This window comes from Rhinolophus sinicus, chromosome 2, assembly GCF_057876585.1.
Source record: "Rhinolophus sinicus isolate RSI-liver-muscle chromosome 2, RSI-T2T, whole genome shotgun sequence".
Lineage (NCBI taxonomy): Eukaryota > Metazoa > Chordata > Mammalia > Chiroptera > Rhinolophidae > Rhinolophus > Rhinolophus sinicus.
Window position 1 is genome coordinate 156,843,139 of NC_142502.1, and position 21,708 is coordinate 156,864,846.

The window sequence follows — 21,708 nt, forward strand, 5'->3', positions numbered from 1 at the left end:
AATCAGAGGAAGTCAAACATTCTCCTGAAACCAATCACATTAGGATGACCCACTTACAGTTAGTCCACCTACAGTTTCCCCAGGCCAAACTGTTTCCCCATCAGAGCAAACCCGAAGCCTTCCCACTTTTCACTATAAAGCTTTCTCACTTCTCTGCCTGCCTTTGAGTCGCTACCAAACATAAGTGATGCTTGCTGACTTCCTTGTATAGCTAGCTCTGAATGAATAGGCAGTGCTTATTCTTAATTGGGTGGTCTTAGTTTATTTCCACAATATTGTAACATGTAATTCAAAAACCTTGAATCTATTATAAGGACACACCATAACCCAGAGATAAGTGACTCTGAAGAACCAGCATCAAAACATATCCTCATAAATATTCCAGACTTCAGAGATGAAAAAGGAACATTAGGGGCAGTTAGACAAAAAGATAGAGTCACAAATTCAAAAGGAAAAACAGCTTGGCCTTGAACTTCTTCATAGCAATGTTCAGTAGTAGAAAAAGAGAGTGGCACTATACCTATGAAATTCTCAAAAAAAGAAAGTGGTACTCAAGAATTTTTTTATATCCAGTAAAACTCTGATTTAAGTTCAAGTATAACACACAGGATCATTTGCCTACGCCCTTCTTAAGGAATTTACTAGAAGACAAATTTCATACAACCAAAAGACTACTGAAAAAAATAATGGCAAAACAACTGGTGGAGTGCAGTGTCCTCAGCTTAATTGAATTACATAAGACTGAGTCAAATGTGAGTATAAGGTAACAGCACGAAAGGTACATGTCCTATGTCCAGACCATGTGGAATAAAACGAAAATTAACAGAGGAAGGAGAAAAGAAGATAGAAGTAAGGTAAATATGATGATTCTGCTGAGAGTAGAGGATATCATTTAAGCTTTTTAAAAAATCAAGTGACGAGGAGACTTCATCAAAATAGCGGTGTGAGGTGAGCCTCTGGAAATCTCCCCTGGAATTTATAGCAAATTGAAAAACTATAACTCCACAAAGGACTACCTGCACAGCAGACAGGCAAGACGAAGAGTCTTACTTCTGAATTCACCTAAAGGTGGGCAAATTGCTCAAGCAGGGGAGGAGGGAAGAAAGAAGTGCAGAGATGGGGCAGCGTGGGTGCAGGACGCAGGACGCAGGACGCACACCTAGCTCAGTGCTCTGAGCTCGCTGCATCCCAGAACTACCACAGCTGCGGGAGAGGGAAGAACTCGGACTGCTAGGGCTCCATTTATGGCCCACAGGGCTGAGGGGACAGCATATAACACAGCTGAACCCAACACTCACAGCAGAGAACTTGGAGAGAAGAATGAGGAAAGAAGGCTGAAAATGGTGGTTTAAGCCCTCACTGCTGAGCAGAGAATGGAAGCCTTAGGCACTGAGACTAGCCGTCCCCTCCCTACCCTCCTAGAGCTCGCCCTGCCCCCACCTGCCCAGTGCTAGAAGTGGAACAGTAGCAGTGTCAGATCAAAAGAACAGAATATTTGTAGTTCTGAGAACTGTGGTCCACAGACACAGATTCGCAACCCAACTAGGTCCAGCAAAGGGGAAGAAGTGTGGAAGCAGGACCGGCAGTGGTGGTGGTCGCCACCATTGCTCTGGGCCAATTCTCACAACTCATCCCGCCCCTGTCCCCACCTATCTGGGCAGATCCCTATAAGAGTAAATAGAACTGCTGAAACACACGGGCTCTGAATCTGGTGCAGGAAGAGCTTTGGAACTTCAAAAGCTTTCTGCATCCCCACAGGGACCTGGTGCCCTATGACCCAGGTGAACTGTTAACAAAGGAGAAGCCCGCCTTACAGGGAATCCCGCCATTGTGTGAGAAGCTGGGATAGTGCAGAGAAAACATAACACTACAGTGTGAGAGAAGAAAAAAAGCCTGCAGTAGGAGAGAAAATAAAACATTCTACAAACAAGTACTGGAAAACAAAAGACAGACCTCTTCCTATCAACCTGTTGAAGAAGCCACTCCTGTAGATGTCTAGGAAGAGAAATAATAAATCAGTAATTGCCATGAATAACCAAGGCAACAAGACAGCTCAAAAAGAAAGTGAAAAGTCTCCAGAAAAGGCACTTAAAGATATGGAAATATGTGACTTAAATGACAGAGAATTCAAGATTGCAGTTCTTAAAAAACTCAACGAGATGCAAGAAAACACAGATAGGCGGTTTAATGAACTCAGAAACACAATCAAAGAACAACATGAACATTTCACCAAAGAGATTGAAATTTTAAAAAAGAACCAAATAGAATTTCTGGAGATTAAGAATTCAATAAAAGAAATGAAGAATGAAATAGCCAGCTTAGGTAGTAGAATTGACCAGATGGAGGAAAGAATCAGTGACATCAAAGATAGAAACCTGGAAATGATATGGATGGAAGAAGAAAGAGACTTGAGACTTAAAAGAAATTAAAGAACTCTACAATAACTTTCTGACTCTATCAGAAAGAGCAGTATAAGAATAATAAGCATACCAGAAGGAGAAAAAAGAGAGATGGGAACAGAGAGTATATTCAAACAAATAGTCGATGAGAACTTCCCAAACTTGTGGAAAGAACTGGATCCTCGAATCCAAGAAGCAAATAGAACACCTAATTACCTCAAGCCAACAGGCCTTCTCCAAGGCACATTGTACTGAAGCTGTCAAAAATTAATGACAAAGAAAGACTCCTCAAGGCAGCCAGGGAAAAGAAGACTGTAACCTACAAAGGAAAGACCATTAGATTATCATCAGATTTCTCAGCAGAAAATCTACAAGCCAGGAGGGAGTGGAACTAAATATTCAAACTATTGAAAGAGAGAAATTATGAGCCAAGAATAATATAGCCAGCAAAGATATCCTTTAGATATGAAGGAGGAATAAAGACCTTTCCAGACATACAGAAGCTGAGGGAATTTTCTAACACACGACCTGCACTACAAGAAATACTAAAAGAGGCTATTCGACCACAATCAACAGGGACAATTTGTGGCAACCAAAATATAAAAAGGGGGAGAGTAAATGCCTGAACTGGAATATGGGAATGGAGAAAGTAGGCATGCTTAAGAAAATGGAATACTCTAAATATCAAACTTTCTTTTACATAAACTTAAGGGTAACTACTCAAAAAAACTCCAGAACTGAAATATATACTGTAATAAAGGAAGAAACAGAGGGAAACATCATAGAATACCACCACACAGAAATTATAGACAACAACAAAAAGGCAAAGAAACAAAGGAGACACAGTCTTACCAGAACACTAAAGACAGAATGATAGGAAATCCTCACATATCAATCAATAATCACCCTAAATGTAAATGGACTGAACTCACCAATAAAAAAGCACAGAGTAGCAGATTGGATCAAAAAACTAAACCCAACCATATGTTGTCTCCAAGAGACGCATCTCAGTTACAAGGACAAGCATAGACTCAAAGTGAAAGGATGGAAATTGACACTCCAAGCAAATGGTATCCAAAAAGATCAGGTGTAGCTATACTGATGTCAGATGAAACAGACTTCAGGGTGAAAAAGGTAACAAGAGACAAAGATGGATATTTCATAATGGTAAAGGGGACTATACAACAAGAAGACATAACAATCATCAATATTTATGCACCCAATCAGGGAGCACCAAAATATACCAAGCCACTACTAACAGAACTAAAGGGAGAAATTGACCAAAACACAATTATACTAGGGGACCTAAATACGTCATTAACAGCTATGGATAGATCATTCAAACAGAAAATAAATAAGGAAATAGCAGCCCTAAATGACACATTGGATGAAATGGACATAACTGACATTTATAGAGCACTTCATCCTAAAACATCAGACTATACATTTTTTTTCTAGTGTACATGGAACATTCTCAAGGATAGACCATATATTGGGATATAAAACTAACCTCAGCAAATTTAAGAAGATTGAAATCATACCAAGCATATTCTCTGATCACAAGGCTTTGAAACAGGATACCAACTGCAAAAAGAAAGCAGGAAAAACCACAAACACATGGAGATTAAACAACATACTTTTAAAGAATGACAAGGTCAAAGAAGAAATTAGAGGAGAGATCAAAAGATACATAGAAACAAATGACAATGAAAATACATCCTACCAAAATTTTGGGGATGCAGTGAAAGCAGTTTTAAGAGGGAAATTTATATCATTATAAGCCTATCTCAAGAAACAAGAAAAATCCCAAATAAGTAACCTCACGTTACACCTTAAAGAACTAGAAAAAGAAGAACAAATGAAACCCAAGGTCAGCAGAAGAACAGAAATAGTAAAAATCAGAGCAGAACTCAATGAAATAGAGAACAAAAAGACAATAGAAAAAATTAATGTGACAAAGAGCTAGTTCTTTGAAAAGATTAACAAAATTGACAAACCCTTGGCTAGACTCACTAAGATAAAAAGAGAGAAGACACTAATTAACAAAATCAGAAATGAAAAACGGGAAGTTATCACGGATGCCACAGAAATACAAAGGATCATCCAAGAATACTATGAAGGACTATATGCCACCAAATTCAATAACCTAGAAGAAATGAACAAGTTCTTAGAAACATATAGCCTTCCTAGGCTGAACCATGAAGAACCAGAAAATCTAAACAGACCAATCACCAGTAACGAAATTGTATCAGTCATCCAAAACCTTCCCAAAAGCAAAAGTCCGGGAGACCATGGTTTCCCTAGTGAATTCTACCAAACCTTCTAATACCAATCTTGCTCAAACTCTTCCAAAAAATTGAAGAAGAGACAGTACTCCCTAACTCATTTTATGAGGCCAACATTACCCTGATACCAAAACCTGATAAAGAAAACACACAAAAAAGAGAACTACAGACCATTATCTCTGATGAATACAGATGCAAAAATCCTAAACAAAATTCTAGCAAATCGAATGCAACAATGCATTAAAAAGATTATTCATCACGACCAAGTGGGGTTCATCCCAGGGGCACAAGGATGGTTCAACATATGAAAATCCATCAATGTGATACATCACATAAACAAAATAAAGGACAAAAATCATATGATTATATCAATTGATGCAGAAAAAGCATTTGACAAGATACGATATCCATGTATGATTAAAACACTTAATAAAATACGGAATAGAAGGAAAATACCTAACATAATAAAGGCCATATATGACAAACCCTCAGCTAATCTCATAATCAATGATGAAAACTGAAGCCCTTTGCTCTACGTTCGGGAACATGACAGGGCTATCCCCTATCACCTCTGCTTTTCAACATAGTGTTGGAAGTCCTTGACAGAGCAATCAGGCAAGAGAAAGAAATAAAAGGCATCCAAATTGGGAATGAAGAAGTTAAATTGTCACTCTTTGCAGATGACATGATGCTATGTATAGAAAACCCTAAATACTCCACCAAAAAGCTATTAGAAACAATCAACAAATACAATAAAGTTGAGGCTACAAAATCAACATACAAAAGTCCATTGCATTCCTATATACTAACAATGAAATCCAGAAAAAGAAATTAAAAAAAAAAAAAAAAAAAAAAACAATTCCTTTTGCAATTGCAGCAAAAAGAATAAAATACCTAGGAATAAACTTAACCAAGGATGTGAAAGACCTATATGCTGAAAACTATAAGACATTTTTAAAAGAAATTGAAGAAAACACGAAGAAATGGAAAGACATCCCATGCTCATGGATTGGAAAAATCAACATAGTTAAAATGGCCATATTATCCAAAGCAATATACAGATTTAATGCAATCCCCATCAAAATCCCAATGGCATTTTTTAAAGAAATAGAACAAAAAAATCACCAGATTTGTTTGGAACTATAAAAGACCCCGAATAGCCAAAGCAATCCTAAGAAAAAATAACAATGCTGGAGGTATCACACTCCCTGACTTTAGCTTGTACTACAGAGCAACAATAATCAAAACAGCATGGTATTGGCAGAAAAACAGACACACAGACCAATGGAATAGAATTGAGAACCAGAAATAAAACCATATAAATATGGACAGATAATTTTTGACAAAGAAACCAAAACATACAATGGAGAAAAGACAGCCTCTTCAATAAATGGTGCTGGGAGAATTGGAAAGCCACGTGCAAAAGAATGAAACTGGACTGCTATCTGTCACCATGTACCAAAATTAATTCAAATGGATCAAAGACATAAAGCATAAGACCTGAAACAATAAACTGCATAGAAGAAAACAGGTACTAAACTTATGGACCTTGGGTTCAAAGAGCATTTTATGAATTTGACTCCAAAGGCAAGGGAAGTAAAAGCTAAAATAAATGAATGGGCCCATATCAAACTTAAAAGCTTCTGCACAGCAAAAGAAACCATTGACAAAATAAAGAGGCAACCAATTGAATGGGAGAAGATTTTTGCAAACAGTGACTCTGATAAGGGGCTAATATCCAAAATATACAAGGAACTCTTGCAACTCAACAACAACAACAACAAAAATCCCAATTGAAAAATGGTCAGAGGACCTGAAGAGACATTTCTCCAAAGAGGACATAAAAATGGCAAATAGACACATGAAAAAATGCTCAACATCACTAATCATCAGAGAAATGCACATAAAAATCACAATGAGATATCACCTCACCCCAGTTAGAATGGCTATCATCAACAAGACAAATAGTAACAAGTGAGTGTTGGACAGGCTTGGAGAAAAAGGAACCCTCATACACTGTTGGTGGGAATGCAGACTGGTGCAGCTGCTATGGAAGGCAGTGTGGAGGTTTCTCAAAAAATTATGAATAGAATTACCATATGACCCAGCAATCCCTCTCCTGGGTATCTACCCAAAAAATCTGAAAACATTTATCCATAAAGACATTTGTGCTCCAATGTTCATTGCAGCTTTATTTATGGTGGCCAAGACATGGAAACAACCAAAATGTCCTTTGATAGATGAATGGATAAAGAAGTTGTGGTTTATATGTACAACGGAATACTGTTCGGCGGTAAGAAAAGATGAAACAGGACCGTTTTGTGACAACATGGATGGATCTTGAGATTATAATGCTATGCAAAATAAGTCAGACAGAAAAAGCAGAGAACCATATGATTTCACTGATATGTGGTATATAAACCAAAAACAACAAAAGAACAAGACAAACAAATGAGAAACAAAAACTCATAGACACAGACAAAAGTTCAGTGGTTACCAGAGGGTAAGGGAGGAAGCGGGTGGTAGATGAGGGTAAGGGGGATCAAATATATGGTGATGGAAGGAGAACTGACTCTGGGTGGTGAACACACAATGGGATTTATAGATGATGTAATACAGAATTGTACACCTGAAATCTATGTAAGTTTACTAACAATTGTCACCCCAATAAACTTTAATTTAAAAAAAAATCAAGTGACAAAGACAAAATTATACATAAAAGTCCAAAGGCAAATGGTAAGAAAGATAATGTAATTGTAGTATCAGGAGGCAGAACAGGAGACAAATAGGCAAAGATAATACACACTAATTGTATCCATTGGCCATTGAAGGAAATTAATAGACACTATCTAAAGAAATATGGGTTTGGGGTGTTCTATATTTGTTATACCCATAAATATGAAAGAGTTAAACTCATCTCTTTAAAGAAAAACATATTCAGATTGGATCCCAACACACATGTAGTTCAAGTCTATACCAAATACAGATTCTCAGAAAAGGTAAAAATGCTAGAATGCAAAAATACATTAGGCAAATTCATACAAAAAATAATAATCTGAATATTATACAAAGTTGGATTCAGGCCAAAAATATTTAACAATGCAAGGAAGGGTATTTCATAATGCCCAAGGGTACAAATCTCAAAAAAGATAAAATATTGTGAACATCTACGAGCTTCCGAGTATTACTCATAAAACAAAATCTTTAGGAGATTCAAAGAGTAGAGAAAAACACTTCAGTTTTACGAGATGCTAATCTCAGTCCCTGACAAACAAGAGAATGAAAAATCAAAAAAAAAAAGGTTATAAAAGACTTAAATAACAAAGTAGAGCTGACTGATTTTATGTATAATGTGTATAATGTATAATTTATATTTCCTCAATATAAATAATGTATTTTCTTTTCAAGTACTGATGGAAAAGCTATAAAATTGATGTGGTCACAAAGAAAATGTTAATAAATCCCCAAGGTAGGAGTAGTATACACAATATCTTCTGATCCCAATGCAATAAATGAGAAATTAATAACAAAACAAGAAGACAAAGGCACTTTTTCTTAAACAATTCTCAGTTCAAGGAGAAAATGCAAACTGAAATTGCAGGCTGTAGAGTCGAAAATGATAAAAACACTACATATCAGAAGCAACAAGAAAAGCTAACGTAGTGTTCAGGTAATCGTTGCCTTAAATACTTTCATTTTTTTTAATAAAAAGATTAAAACTAAATGCAGTCAGTTTCCCACTCAAGAAATTAATAAAGTCAAGTAAACCAAAGAAAACTAGAGAGAGAACAAAGATGAAAGAGAAAAAAAACAGAAATTAGAAAATAGGGGTCAATACAGTGGCAGAGGGCTAAGAGTTCACATCTAGAAGGGATAAGGAACGTTTACAAATCAACAAATACAAAAACAACCCAATATAAAAATAGTTAAGGAGCTTAAACAGTTACTTAATGAAAAGGATATCCCAATGGCTAATAAATATATGAAAAGTTGCTTAACCTCATGAGCCCTTAGCAGAATTCATGTCACTTCATTCCCACCAAAATAGCTAAAATTAAAAATATTAAGAATACCAAGTGTTAGTGAGAATGAGGATCAATAAGAACAGTCATATCCTGCTGGTAAAAGTGACAACTTGTACAACCACATCAAAAAACCTGTAGTATTTTTCAACAATACATTTCCTAAATATATACCAATATAAATGGATATAGACATATGCAACAAAAACAATGTGTAAGAATCTTCATAGCACCATTATTCATAATAACCCAAATATCCATCAACAAAGGACAGATACATTTTGATGTATTCACAATAGAATATCATGAAGTAATCAATATTAGTGAACCACTGCTACATGTAACAACCTCCTATGTTAATCTCACAATTGAATCTCTCCAAGTAGCTAAACACAAAAGTATACATACTGTATGATTCCCTGTATATAAAATATCAAAACAAGCGAAACTAACATAGGGTATTAAAAGTCAGAAGAGCAGCTGCTGAGGAATTTGGAAAGAGGAGTGAGTGGGGAACTATATAAGGTATTCCTTGGTGCTGGTTATGTTGAGTGCTCACTTTTTTTAATACCTTAATTGTGCTACAAGCTTTTGATGTATGCATTTTTTCAACATCACTATGCACAGTTTTAAAAGTTTATTTCAAAAAAAACTTCAACCGTCAAAAGTATTTTTGTCTTTTTAAATAAGTTTATTTCTATTGTGTTGAGCCACTGGAATTGTGTAGTTTCAGCACCTGAAACTATCCTAATATAGGACCTTAGTGGTCATCAACATCCACTTTACAGATAAGGGAACTGTGGCCTGGAAAATTAAGGAATGTACCAGTGCCACAGAGCTAGTAGGAGAAAAGCTCTTGTTTGTTAAGCTACAAATCCAGCAGGTCATTTTTTAGTCTTTTTTTTTTTTTAATTTATCACTATGTCTCACTGCCTCAACTCACTTAACACTCTCATCCCACTTGGCTTCAGTAAATAAACCATAATAATAGGAAGGGACGTCCACCCACTCAGCAGATAGTTTCATATGATAGTACTTACCCTGGAATTGCTCCAGAAATAACCCAAATGTCTTTCTGTAAGTCCTGTTCACTGAGTTTGGCATACAACACACTTTGAAAAATAATACTTCTCCCAAGATGAAAACTTCATTAGCTAATCCCAGATGCTTGGTTACCCAAAAATCATATGCATGTTTTGCAATTTTTTCACCTATTAGTATCAAGATGAACTGGATTATTGTGATTAAGCCAAATTATGCCCTATGTCTCTAAAAAGTGGTATGATTCCACATATAAGTGAGATCATATGGCATTTGTCTAAGTGAAATAAGTCAGAGAAGGACAAATACCATACGATTTCACATATATGTGGAATCTAAAACACAAAATAAAACGAACAAAACAGAAACAGACTCATACATACAGAGAACAAAGTGATGGTTGCCAGATGGGAGAGGGGTTGGGGGTCTGCATGGAAAAGTTGAAGGGATTAAGAAGTACAAATTGATAGTTACAAAATAGTCAAGGGGATATAAAGGACAGCATAGGGAATACAGGCAATAATACTGTAATAACAATGTATAGTGCCAGGTGAGTACAAGACTAATCGGGGGGAAATCATGGCAAAAATTATATAAATTTCTTACCACTGTGCCGTACACCTGAAACTAATATAATATTGAATGTCAACCAGAATTGAATATTTTTTTTAATTTTTAAGTGGCATAAAAGGAAGATTTCTTTAAAATAAACATGTCCGGATTAAATCAAAAAGTCTGAAGAAAACCACGTGTTTTAGCTATCCATAAAAAGTAATAAACTACATAACCTTAAGAATTCTTAAAGAAAACCTGGTAGAATTTTGGGGTGTTTCTCTCCCAGTGAAAAAATCTCCGCCAGACCTAGGTAGCTGTCTTGGGTTTTTAGTTTCAGACACCCACTGGGTGCTGAGAGAGTGGCAGGAAGGAACCCCACCCACGCACCCACCCCCCCATCTTTTCCAGCTAGGGCTGGTGTTCTGATATATGGGAGTTAGGTACAGAATTCTCCAGCTGAGAGCTGCCCTGGTTTCCCCACAAGGAAAATGCAGCAGAATAGGTGTGAGACATAATGGAGCTGGACTTCCCAATCTCCATTTTTTATTTTTATCACCTTCTGTTTTCTTGTACCTTGCTCTTATGGACGAGATTGTGTCCCCCTAAAATTTATGTTGAAGTCCTAACCCCTAACATAGCTGTATTTGGAGATATGACCCTTTTAACCTTAATCACTTCCCTAAAGGTTCTAAGGGTGGGAACCTAATCCAGTAGGACCAGTGTTCTTATGAGGAAGAGACACCAGAGATCTCTCCCTCTTTGTGCACAGAGAAAAATCCAAGTGGGGGACACAGAGAGCAAGTGGCTACCTGCAACCAGGAAGGTGCGTCACCAGAAACTGAATCAGCCGGCACCTTGACTGTGAACTTCAAGCATTCAGAACATAAGAAAATGAACATCTGTTGTCTAACTCCCCCAGCCTGTGGTATTTTGTTAAAGTAGTCTAAATAGACTAATACATTTGCCACATTGGACAACTGTGTTGCTGCCAGGTCAGCTCCAGGCATTTGCATTTCGCTTGGTGGCGTTTGCATTTTCAAAGGGGGCACACTTAGAGACCCAAAAGTCTTCAGTATCTAAGAACCTTGATCCCTAATGATGAAATTCCAGGCATTATGACAGACCTTGCAGGGAGATAGATATAAGAAATGGACTGGCAAGTTTGGAGAAGAACAGATCGGAGAAACTTAAATGTCCAGCTAAGAAATGTGGGATTTATTTCCACACAATGAGTTACTGCGAGTTTTTGAGAAGAAGGTATCTTGACCAAAACTTTACTTCAGGGAGATCACTACCAGCAGAGCAAACAATGTTTATTATTACTATCAATTGCAGTGATTTTTGTAATAGCTAGAATTTATTGAGCACCTATTCTTTGCCAAGCACTCTGTATACATTATGTCTAATTAAGTGCAGGAACATTGTGAGAAAGACTTTAAAATGGACCAAAAATGTTCCTGAGTGTCCTCCGTGGAAAACTAGGTATGATCTGGTTTATGATTTTTTTGAGCTATTCTATAACTCTGTGAGACGTAGACAACTGATAACAAACAACTAATGCAAATAACCTTCCATTGAAATGCAAATGAAATGTGTCCAGTGGAATGCAACTGATTATTGCCTTGTGGATAAATTCTGTTGGCACCTATTATATTTTAAATATCATTTTGGCATTGTTGCCTATATCATATGTGGTTCTTTGAATTCTCCTTTAAGTCGGTTGTATCATCTTAGTAATTAACTGGTTCCCTTGTTAATTACTAAGTTACACAAAATCTTTGACATGTTTATTTTACATTTCTAGGTCATGATTTTACATTTTAATAATTCTCACAACTCTGTGAAATTGATCCTATTATTATCTCCAGCTAATAAAGAAACTGAGACTTCAAGAAGAAAAGTAACTTGCCAAGGTCATACAGTGACCTTGAAACTGGGATGGGGTGGAAGACTACTTGGCTTTTCTGACTATCAGATTGTCATCTTCATACCTGATCCCTGGAGCTTGTCTCTGAAATCCTCCTCATCACCTCTCAGCTGCATGAGAAGTCCCCCTGCTGTATCATGCTGTTCTACTGTACACAATATGCTCACCATCGTCTGAGACATCTGACCAAGTAATCGCTGTAAACCACTAATGGAAAAGCGATAACCAGAATTGATGTTCTGCATCTGAGATTTAAGCAGACAGAGTCTCCATCTTTTCTGCATATCCTGTCAGTCACCACCTTTTGGGCATAGGTAGGCGGGGGATGGCTGCCGGACAAGGGGAATGGATAAAGTGACCATTTACTCTCTTCTAATAGATTAATACCACCCACTACCTGAAACACAGGCTTTATGTCTCTGCCTCTAATAACAGCATCGGAAGTACTGAAGATGTGATGCATGGTGGTGGTCCCTACCACTCGCTTGCACATGCCCCCCGTACATGGATTTGTGAAAGAAGCACTGGCAACCTTCCCAAGTGAAACCATAAGATGACAGTAATTCCTTAAAAGTGTATAATACTGCATGTTTTAAGTCCTTTCAAATCTGTTATTGTGAAATCTCCTCGGGAAACAGGCCAAATTTATATTTTCATCTCCACTTTACAGATGAAGAAATCAAGTTCTATACAGTTGAGGTGACTTGCCAAAAGTCAGCCAGTAAGATATGGCAAAAACTGGATTCCTCTCCTTAATCCAGATCAGGTGTCTCTTTACTAGCCCAAACTGCCCCTCACCCATCCCATCTTTCTTCCCCTTACACACATGCTCACACATACGCAGTATTAACCTTGGGCCATGTCAGCAGGTCAATACAACAGCCTCTTGGCTGTCCCCTCTACTTCCCACACTCCCACCCTCAGCCCCCACCCCATTGCTCTTGGCTAATTCCTCCTATTGGGTCTTAATTTATATATCCCATCTTTCACTGTACTGGACTGGATTAGTTGTCCCCTCCCACTTGCTCCCATGAGGCCCTATGCTTCCCTATATGAGCATTTGTCACACTACAATGTAATTGCTGCTTTATTTGTCTGTGTCACGTCATAAATTGTGAGCTCTGTAAACACAGAATTGTGGCACACTGAAGATGATCGATGTCTCAAGAATAGATGCAACCCTAAGTCAGACCCAAGTCTTCCCTGTTAAGTCTCAAATGTAAACCAACAGCTGGGCTCAGGCATGACTTTTAGGCAAGCCTTCTGAATTTCCAATAAGCCATGTTTTCTAAAAGAAACAAAAATGTCCCCCCTTGGGGCCAGCATTTCCCCAGGCCCAAATATATTCCCAAAGAGCAAATTAAGCTCTTCAGAAAACTGTTTTCCAAATTGTAGCCACCCAGGGAGTTTCTCACTTATGCCTTCAGGTAAGTCAATGGATAAATATTTTGCCCTTGGTTGTATCACTAGTGAAATGAGATGAATCAGGCCTCCTATCTGGCTGAGAGGGATCATAAATTTGATCTGAATTCTTTTTTCTGCCTCTGAGGTCTGGCTAGTCCTGACTATTCAAATGCCCCCAGTCTTCAATAAAAATAACTGTTATTCAACTTTTACTCTGACTTTTCTCAGCACTTGAGATGTACCAACTCATTTAATCTTCACAACAATCCTATGAGGTAGGTACTATTTTATCCCCATTTTACAGATGAGGAAACTGAGGCACAGGAAGATTAAGAAACCTGCCAAGGTTACACGGCCTGGCTTTTATCTGCCTAAAGGACAAGTTCAGGCCCCACCAATTCAGGCCCCATGTCCTCCTAGAAGCCTACCTGACCACCCCAGCCCAGGTATAAATCCCATTCCTCTTTTGAAATTCTCTAGCAATTATGTTTAGTACTGTTTATTTGGTAATTAATTTACCATCTGATATTCTTATATGGAAGTCAAGGCAAAAATATGCTGTCCCTTCTCCTTTCCTCATCCCCAAATGAGGTTTCACCATGCATAGTATTTTATCTTCACAAAGAACATGGCAGGGGTGAAAGGTCAAGGTAAGATGGGTCTGGGACATGCAAAAGGAGAGCTGGATCATTACTGGCTAAGAGAATACTTGTCACTCCACAGAAGAGCCTGGGTATATTCCTAAGGAAAATCTTTACAAGACCATTCAGCAAGTTATCCCAGCTCTGAGAGGAGAGAAATCTCTCGTTAGTGTTTCTGATTGACTCAAAAACCCAAAACAAAAATAAAACTGACTTTGTCCTCTATTAGATAGAACAAGACTCCTGGAGCACCATTAGGAGGCAGTAGGACGCGGAGGTTAAGAGCCAGGCACCAGAGCCTGTTTCCCCATCTCCATTTTATAAATACTTCATAATTAATGATGCACAGATGACAATCTATCCTATTAGGCCAATTATCTTGCAGAAATCAACAGTTTGTCAGAGGAAATCCTTTTGGGCAGAGACTGTTTAATTATCTCCATTATCATCATGATAGATAACATTCAGCGAATTCTTCTGTGCATGGCACTGTATATGAATTATCATATCTCTTCCTCTTCCTATCCTTGGAAAAGCTTTATTAGATATCGGGTGGCACGAGGCACTGATTCTTCACATTAAACCAAGCCACTGCCTGTCCTCAGATGGTTTCATTTCAGGCAGCCCGACCGACAGCAGCCCCCCAGAAAGCAGAACAAGATCTGTCATGTGTATTATTGAAAAACAAGGTCTGTACATAAATGGTGGTGTGATTTATAATGGCCTAAGGAGGAGGTTCGAATCCTTCCTCAGCTACTCACTAGCTGTTTGACCACAAGCAAGTTACCTCCTCTCTCTAAGCCTGTTTCCCTATAGAGAAGATGGAATTAGAACATCTCACCGAGCTGTGATGATCAAATAATACAGTGGCTGAAGGCACCTGACATAGGAAGCCCCGCTCCCCCCTCCCCCATGGACACCTGGCATTACCTCCTTTACACGCCAATACATCGTTGACCAACTTTTAAAGAAATCTTTCTAAAATTCGTCTGACTTATTAAACAGAAAAAAAAAAAAGTGCATCTTTTAACTTTTTCTTAATATCCCTAACCTTGATATTGGTCATTCTATGATATCATAAGACAGACATATGACTGTTTGCTTCTACACTGAGCGGCCTCCAATTGTTGATTCTGCCATCTTCTTTCTCCTTTTAGGAACTTCTCAAAGTGTCAGCTTCAAGCAGTGCTCCCTCCCCATCCTGGCTTTGCCACATCAGCAACCTCAATTTTCACAAAATACAACTCAAAATAGATTCTGGCCAGGAGATGCTCCTGTTGTCCCTCCTAGAGAGTGATGGACACAGGCTGTGTGCCAGCTCCTCTCCTTGGTCCTCAGGGGTCTCTGGATCTGACTTCCATATTTGTGGATGTTCTTCCGATTGTTGAAGTGCCCACCCCCCAAAATCCAGGGGACACCTGAAGTGGTTGTTACTGATTCCACGTATAACTTACAACTTTTGTTTTCCCTTGGGCCCGCGATCCTTACTCGGTCCTTAAACCTTAGAGAAGGGCGGGCAAAAAGGAGGCGGAGATAAAGACAGGCTTCTGATAATTCCTTGTTTTTCCTCTTTGTGTTCCCAAATACTTGGTGTGGCCACATGCAGATAAAACTGAACAGAGCTCTCAAATCGGGAACAGTTCTCCCTTTCAATGGCAGACGAGTCCTGGCTGAAATCCAAGCAGAGAGTTCTTTTCAGAAGTCCTCACTTGGAGTGTCCCTCCTTCCTCTTTGCCTGTCCAAATAAAACCCACGATTGCAGTCCAGTTAAAGTCCTCCCCACCCGGAACCTTCCCTGACCAGCCCAGTGCACCCTGACAGGTCCTCCTCGGGACAGCTAGCTCTTCCTCTTTAAGCCATTCAGCTCACAGTCACTTATCAGACCCCATGAGCCCACTTTGGCCAGATTGTCTCCTACTCATACTTAAGTGGGACGTTTCCTCCTTCTTCCAACCCCCCTCTGATCATATATAGAGCATACAGTACCTGCAACTTTTTCTTTAATCTTCTTGGACAATGAATTTGTAGAAATGTTTGTCCCATCCCCACCTCCCACCCGCCATCTATTTTCAAGTAATTAAAACTTAGGTTGTTCTGGCTCAGTCTGTATGGAGGGGCCCACCTGGATAGCAGCACACTGGGCACAGAGGATTCCCTCCACACATACACACCCCTGGAGCCTGCAGGCCGAGGGGGAAACTGCTGGCAGATGAAAACTCTTGCCTCCAACTGGCCTGCTGTCTCCAGGGTGGAATTATTCAGCTGGTTTGGGCACACAACTAACTCTGAGTCAAAATAAAACTCCAGGCTTCCAGAGAAGGAAGAGCTAATAAATCCTTAGTGAATAAGCCTTTCTAAATTGAGTTTCCTTTATGAGGCAATCCGTGAGCACGTCTGGCTTTTTCTACTGAAGCAGCAAACTGCAACTATAAATATTAACAAGATGGCAGACAGAGCTAAGAGTGCGGGGACAGAGAAACTGGGAATCCAACATGGTTCCTAACCAGGGTTGCCCAGTGTAGGGGGCTTCCTTGTCCCTGCCCCCTGCTCACTAAGCCAGGCTGCGTTTAGGGAAATATAATTCCAAAGACAGAATGACCTGCATGCACTCCCATGGACTGAGACAGCGTCTCATTGTGTTAAAAGCACAGGAGCGTGAATATTATTAATTCTGTGGTTGACTGACAAGTTAAGACTCTCCCACTGCCTGGGTGGCCCATGGAGTGTTTTGTGTGTATGCATGTGCATGTATGCGGTTGTTGCTGTTTTGTGTTTTTGTTGGTTTGTTTGGGTGAATAAAACAGGGTACTTTTTCCCTTGAAGAGTTCAAATAACTTAATGTTTTCATTTCACATAACTCATTTGGCAATCATTTTTTATGCCCAAGTGAAAAGAGATGTAGGGGGTGCAAAAAGGAGGCAAGATACCAGGCCAATAATGAACGTAGCATGTTCAGAAGCAGGAGTTGAATGTTTCTAAGTACCCAGTGCTATCTTTCTGGAGGTTTCCACATAGTAATTTCACAAGGGTAACGGTGATAGAGAAATAGAATGTGCCAAGTGGTTTAAATGGAATCTCAGGTAATCATGTTGCTATTACTCCCACATTACAGATGGGAAAACTAAGGCCCAGAAAAATCACCTGTTCAAGATTATACAATTTGCAATTTAAATGATAGAGATTCAAAGCTAGGTCATCTCATTCCAGGGATAAGGCTCCTAATCTCTGTGTGGTGCTGTTTTCCACTGCAAGGAGCCAACAGACCAAAGCACGAATCCTGAAGTTTATGAGCCTCCTCAGAACTATTCCAAGACCCTCACTACACTGAGAGAGTGGGGCTCTCCACTAGTCAGAATGCCTGCAATGCAGGAGGCCTTTTTTGGCAATGGGAGCATCCCCTGGCATTTGCTAGTTCCAGCAGTCAGGCAACCTGCACTAGTCCCTGGGCCCTGCCCTTGAGAGCTGCATATGCCTAGGCAGCTCAGCCCATCTGCATAGTCGGCTTCAACAGGACACTGCAGTAAAACCCACAAGGAGCTGAGAAAAGGCCCAGCCCGGGCTGTGGAGGAGAACATGCTTTGGAGGTTCCGCAGTGTGAGTCAAAACCTCAGCATCTCAGGAAGCCCTTCCTGCCCCTAGGTGGGCACTAGGTCCTTGCCAAGTGCCTGTGGGTTGGGGATTTGGACTGATGTGGATCCAAGGATTATACCCCATCCCCAGGAGACTGCAGGCAGCTTACAGGGAGTCAAAGCCTCGGCCAAAGGATTCAGTCACCACTGGGAACCTCAGGTACCTTCCATCCACTTACCGGCCCCCCCCCCCCAATCCTTACTGCTTGCCTTTGCCTTTTTGATGTTGCCACCCCCAAACCCCACTACTTTGTGGTTAGTGTGGTGGGTTGTCAAGCCTCCTATGTCTCCACTCAGCAAAGCAGGCTCCCTGAAGAATGACAGCCAGACTCAGATGGATCACAGACACGACATTAGAAAAGCACTTCCTGCTGCAGTTTTGATGGAGGTGCCATAGATGTCACAGTTATCAGGATTTCAAAGGAAGTGGGAGGCAGACCTCCCAAGCAGACATATTTCGTGTAAGAATTCACAAAGGGAATGAAGAGAACACGGTCTGTGATGCGTGGACCCCTCCACAGGATCAAGGACACAAAACTGGGTGAGAGAAGGATTTTTAAGAGAAATTGGTTGAGTGATTTCTTTGGAAAGTTGTTGTGGGCTGCAACTCCCCACCCTCCACCCCACTCACGTTCAGGGTAAGGGGGGGGGGGTGTGCTGCCTCTAACAACTCACCTAGAGAAGGGCTCTAAGGCAGCCACCTAGGAAGCTCTGAAGTGTGACTTCTGCAGTTGGGGGCATGACAAAGACTGGCATCTGATTCACCTCTAGGAAGGCCTCAGGTCTGACTCCTGCTCAGGAAATGCAGAAGTGGAGAAAAGAGCAGCTGCTTGGTGGGAGCTGAGAGAGGCTGCTATGTTGGGATAAGATGGTACCTCCAAGGAATGTGGGAGCTCTCCCTGTGAGCTACATGCGCGCCTGCCAGGAAAAGAAAACTGCCATAGGCCTGGAGCGGTGCCTATAAGGATGAGGAGAGGCTGAAGGTGTACCGGATGTCCAGGAGCTGAGGAAGGAATCCCAAGGGAATATCCAGAATGGAAAGACAGGGAAAGAGGCTAGCTGGGAATCCCAAAGAGCCTACAAACAAGAGTCCTCAACAGAGAATGACTTTTTAAACCACTTTCCAGGGCTCCCCAGAAAGAATGCAGCCACCCAAAGAAAGCTGTGCTGTCCCCATTCACACCAATCCCTGGAGAATCAAACTAGCAGCGGACAAAGCAGGAGGGGAGAGGAGGAGAAGCAGAAGGCAAGGTCCTCATTCCCACTTGAAGACTTCCAGAGTGAGGAAGGTCCAGTCTTGGGATGGGGCAGGGGAATGCTGGTCAAGTTCAAACTTTTAATGTAAATTTTAGACTGGATATTCTAATTTCTGAATTGAGTCTGTATAACTAAGAGTCCATCAGACTGTATTTCCTAAGGAGCATGCCAGAATTTTCCTCCAGAAGCAGACAATGCTCCCCCTACTGAATTAAATGTAAATGTAGGTAACATGGTACTCTTTCCCACGTAAGTTCTGCATCTTCCACATACTGGTTATAAATAAATAAATATAAATACAAACACACATACACATGCGTGCATGTAACCAGGTCCTCCTGGATAATTAGAAGCAAAGGCTACAATGGATGATTCTCTCTCAACATTCCAAACAAGGTCTTCTCTCCTTCATTACCACCCCACCCCAAATCCCGCCAAAAACACAACCTAACAGTCTTCCAAGGAGCATTCATGGGGAAAGAGTTATCACCTGGGGGGTTGAGATGCAGCCTAAGCACTCTATTCTCCCCAATATTCTCTCAAACCCCTCACTGGTCTGAGGGGTATGATTTGGGGGAGCTTCCCCAGAACCCTCCTGCTCTTAAAAGTTCTCTCCTTCATCTTTCTCATTGGCCTGCTCCATTGTAGAAATCGCATCCTTCATTTGTCATAGCCACATGTTAAAATTATTCTGCGAAAGGTCAGACATTTCATGTTCATCATTCACACCTTATTAGGAATTATTATATTTCTCAAAATTTTAATTTATGCTCCTTTTTGATAAACATGAACATTATATGCATGCCTTTAGTATTTAACATTGTAACAATTTAAGCATCATGACTAAAACAAACCAAAGTAATTATAATATTGAATATGCTTTAAAACACACACACACACATGCTCTCCAGAAATCCTGATCCTTCCATCTCAGAGGGCTCTCGCACACCCACCACACCCTATCGTCTTGGTTGAGCCCCATCTAGAACTGGATGACAGCGTAGATTAGAAAACAGAAAAAAAGTAAAATGGTTTAGTATTTGTTGGTCAGAGGGCAGGGGAAAATGAGAGCGGACCTGCTGAAAATTGTAGCCAAATAACAGGGTAGCATCTGGGAACAGTGCTCTCAGGCCAAAGAGGCACAGTAGGCATATTGGGACCTTCGGCACAGTAGGCATATTGGGACCTTCGGCACAGTAGGCATATTAGGAACGGCTGCTACAGAACAGCCATTTTTTTCTAAGAGGATGATATGTTTAGATTCAGGATTATAAAATTCTGCCTCATGAACTAGTATCCCATCTCTTATAATAATTCACTGTTCGTTTACAAAGGTGTTTTAGAAAACTTGTTGGGGATCAGAGCGGGGAGGAGGCAGATCTGAAACCACAGTCCAGCACCTCTTAACAAGCTGCCTGACCCTGGGCACATTCCATACCTTCTCCAGGCCTATTTTCTCATTTGTAAAGATGGGATAAAAATAGATACCCTGGACATATGCTGCGAAGCTTGAACCATCACTAGAAAGTGTCCGGCACCGCACATTGCACACACTACGGCTTTGATGTCATTTTCAGCGATGTGTATAAGGGACCACAGAAGCTTTACCTGCAGCTTCTTGCATTCCAGGAGAAACAAAAGAGGAGGGCGTTAAGATGCCCAAAAGTAAACCATAACAAGGTGAACAGGATTTTTCCCCAGAGGCACTGCTAATGAGGTAGTCCTGCTGCCATCAGCCGGGAAAATGGCAGACCAGCGAGCATCAGCCGGCAGGCGGTCGCCCTTCCTCTTTACTGTCTTGGGATCCTAGGAGATAATCTCCCAGAAGAACCTGGGGTAACCCCAGCCCCACCTCACCCAACAACCTCCAAAGGAAGAGGTTGTGGAGGAATTCAGATGTGCTGTGTAGCCGGAGAGGAGAGAGCCATGGAGAAAGAAAAGGGAGAAGCACCCCCCACCAAAACTACCTTTGTCAGTTTTGCAGTCCTGCTCCAGCCTCTCTCCTCCTGTGGCCACTGCCCCACCCCCACCACACACCAGACACACAGAATTAATTTGAGTCCCAGGAACCCAGTCTTGTCACACTCCAGGCTAGGAACTGACAGGCTGTGTTACCTGCAGGCAGCCATCAGCAGGTAGTAACAGGAAGGCTGCCTCCTATCTCTGCCATCTTCCCTTAGGTATCAACAGCCCCAGGCAGCCACTCCAGCAACCCCAGCAGGATTCCTCCAGCCAGGCTGCACGTGAGCTCTGGCCATGCTGGAACTTCCCTGTTCCTAGATGGGAGTCTCTCACCCAAGATGCTTAAGGCACCAGGAGTAGGGTCTCCTTCTTATTTGGGGGGGGATTGGGGGGATGCAGAGACAAAAAGCAGCAGCTCGTCATCTGATGCCCCTGGACCTAGAAGAGGAGCCTCAAATTTCCAAGAGGTCCTGTCTGTGACAGGAAGCCCATTATTCCCATCTCATGGGGCAGCTGTGGTCCTGAGGCTGCTTCTCAGTCTGGCTGTGAAACACAGCCTCTGCTCTGACTCCCAGGTTGCCAGCCA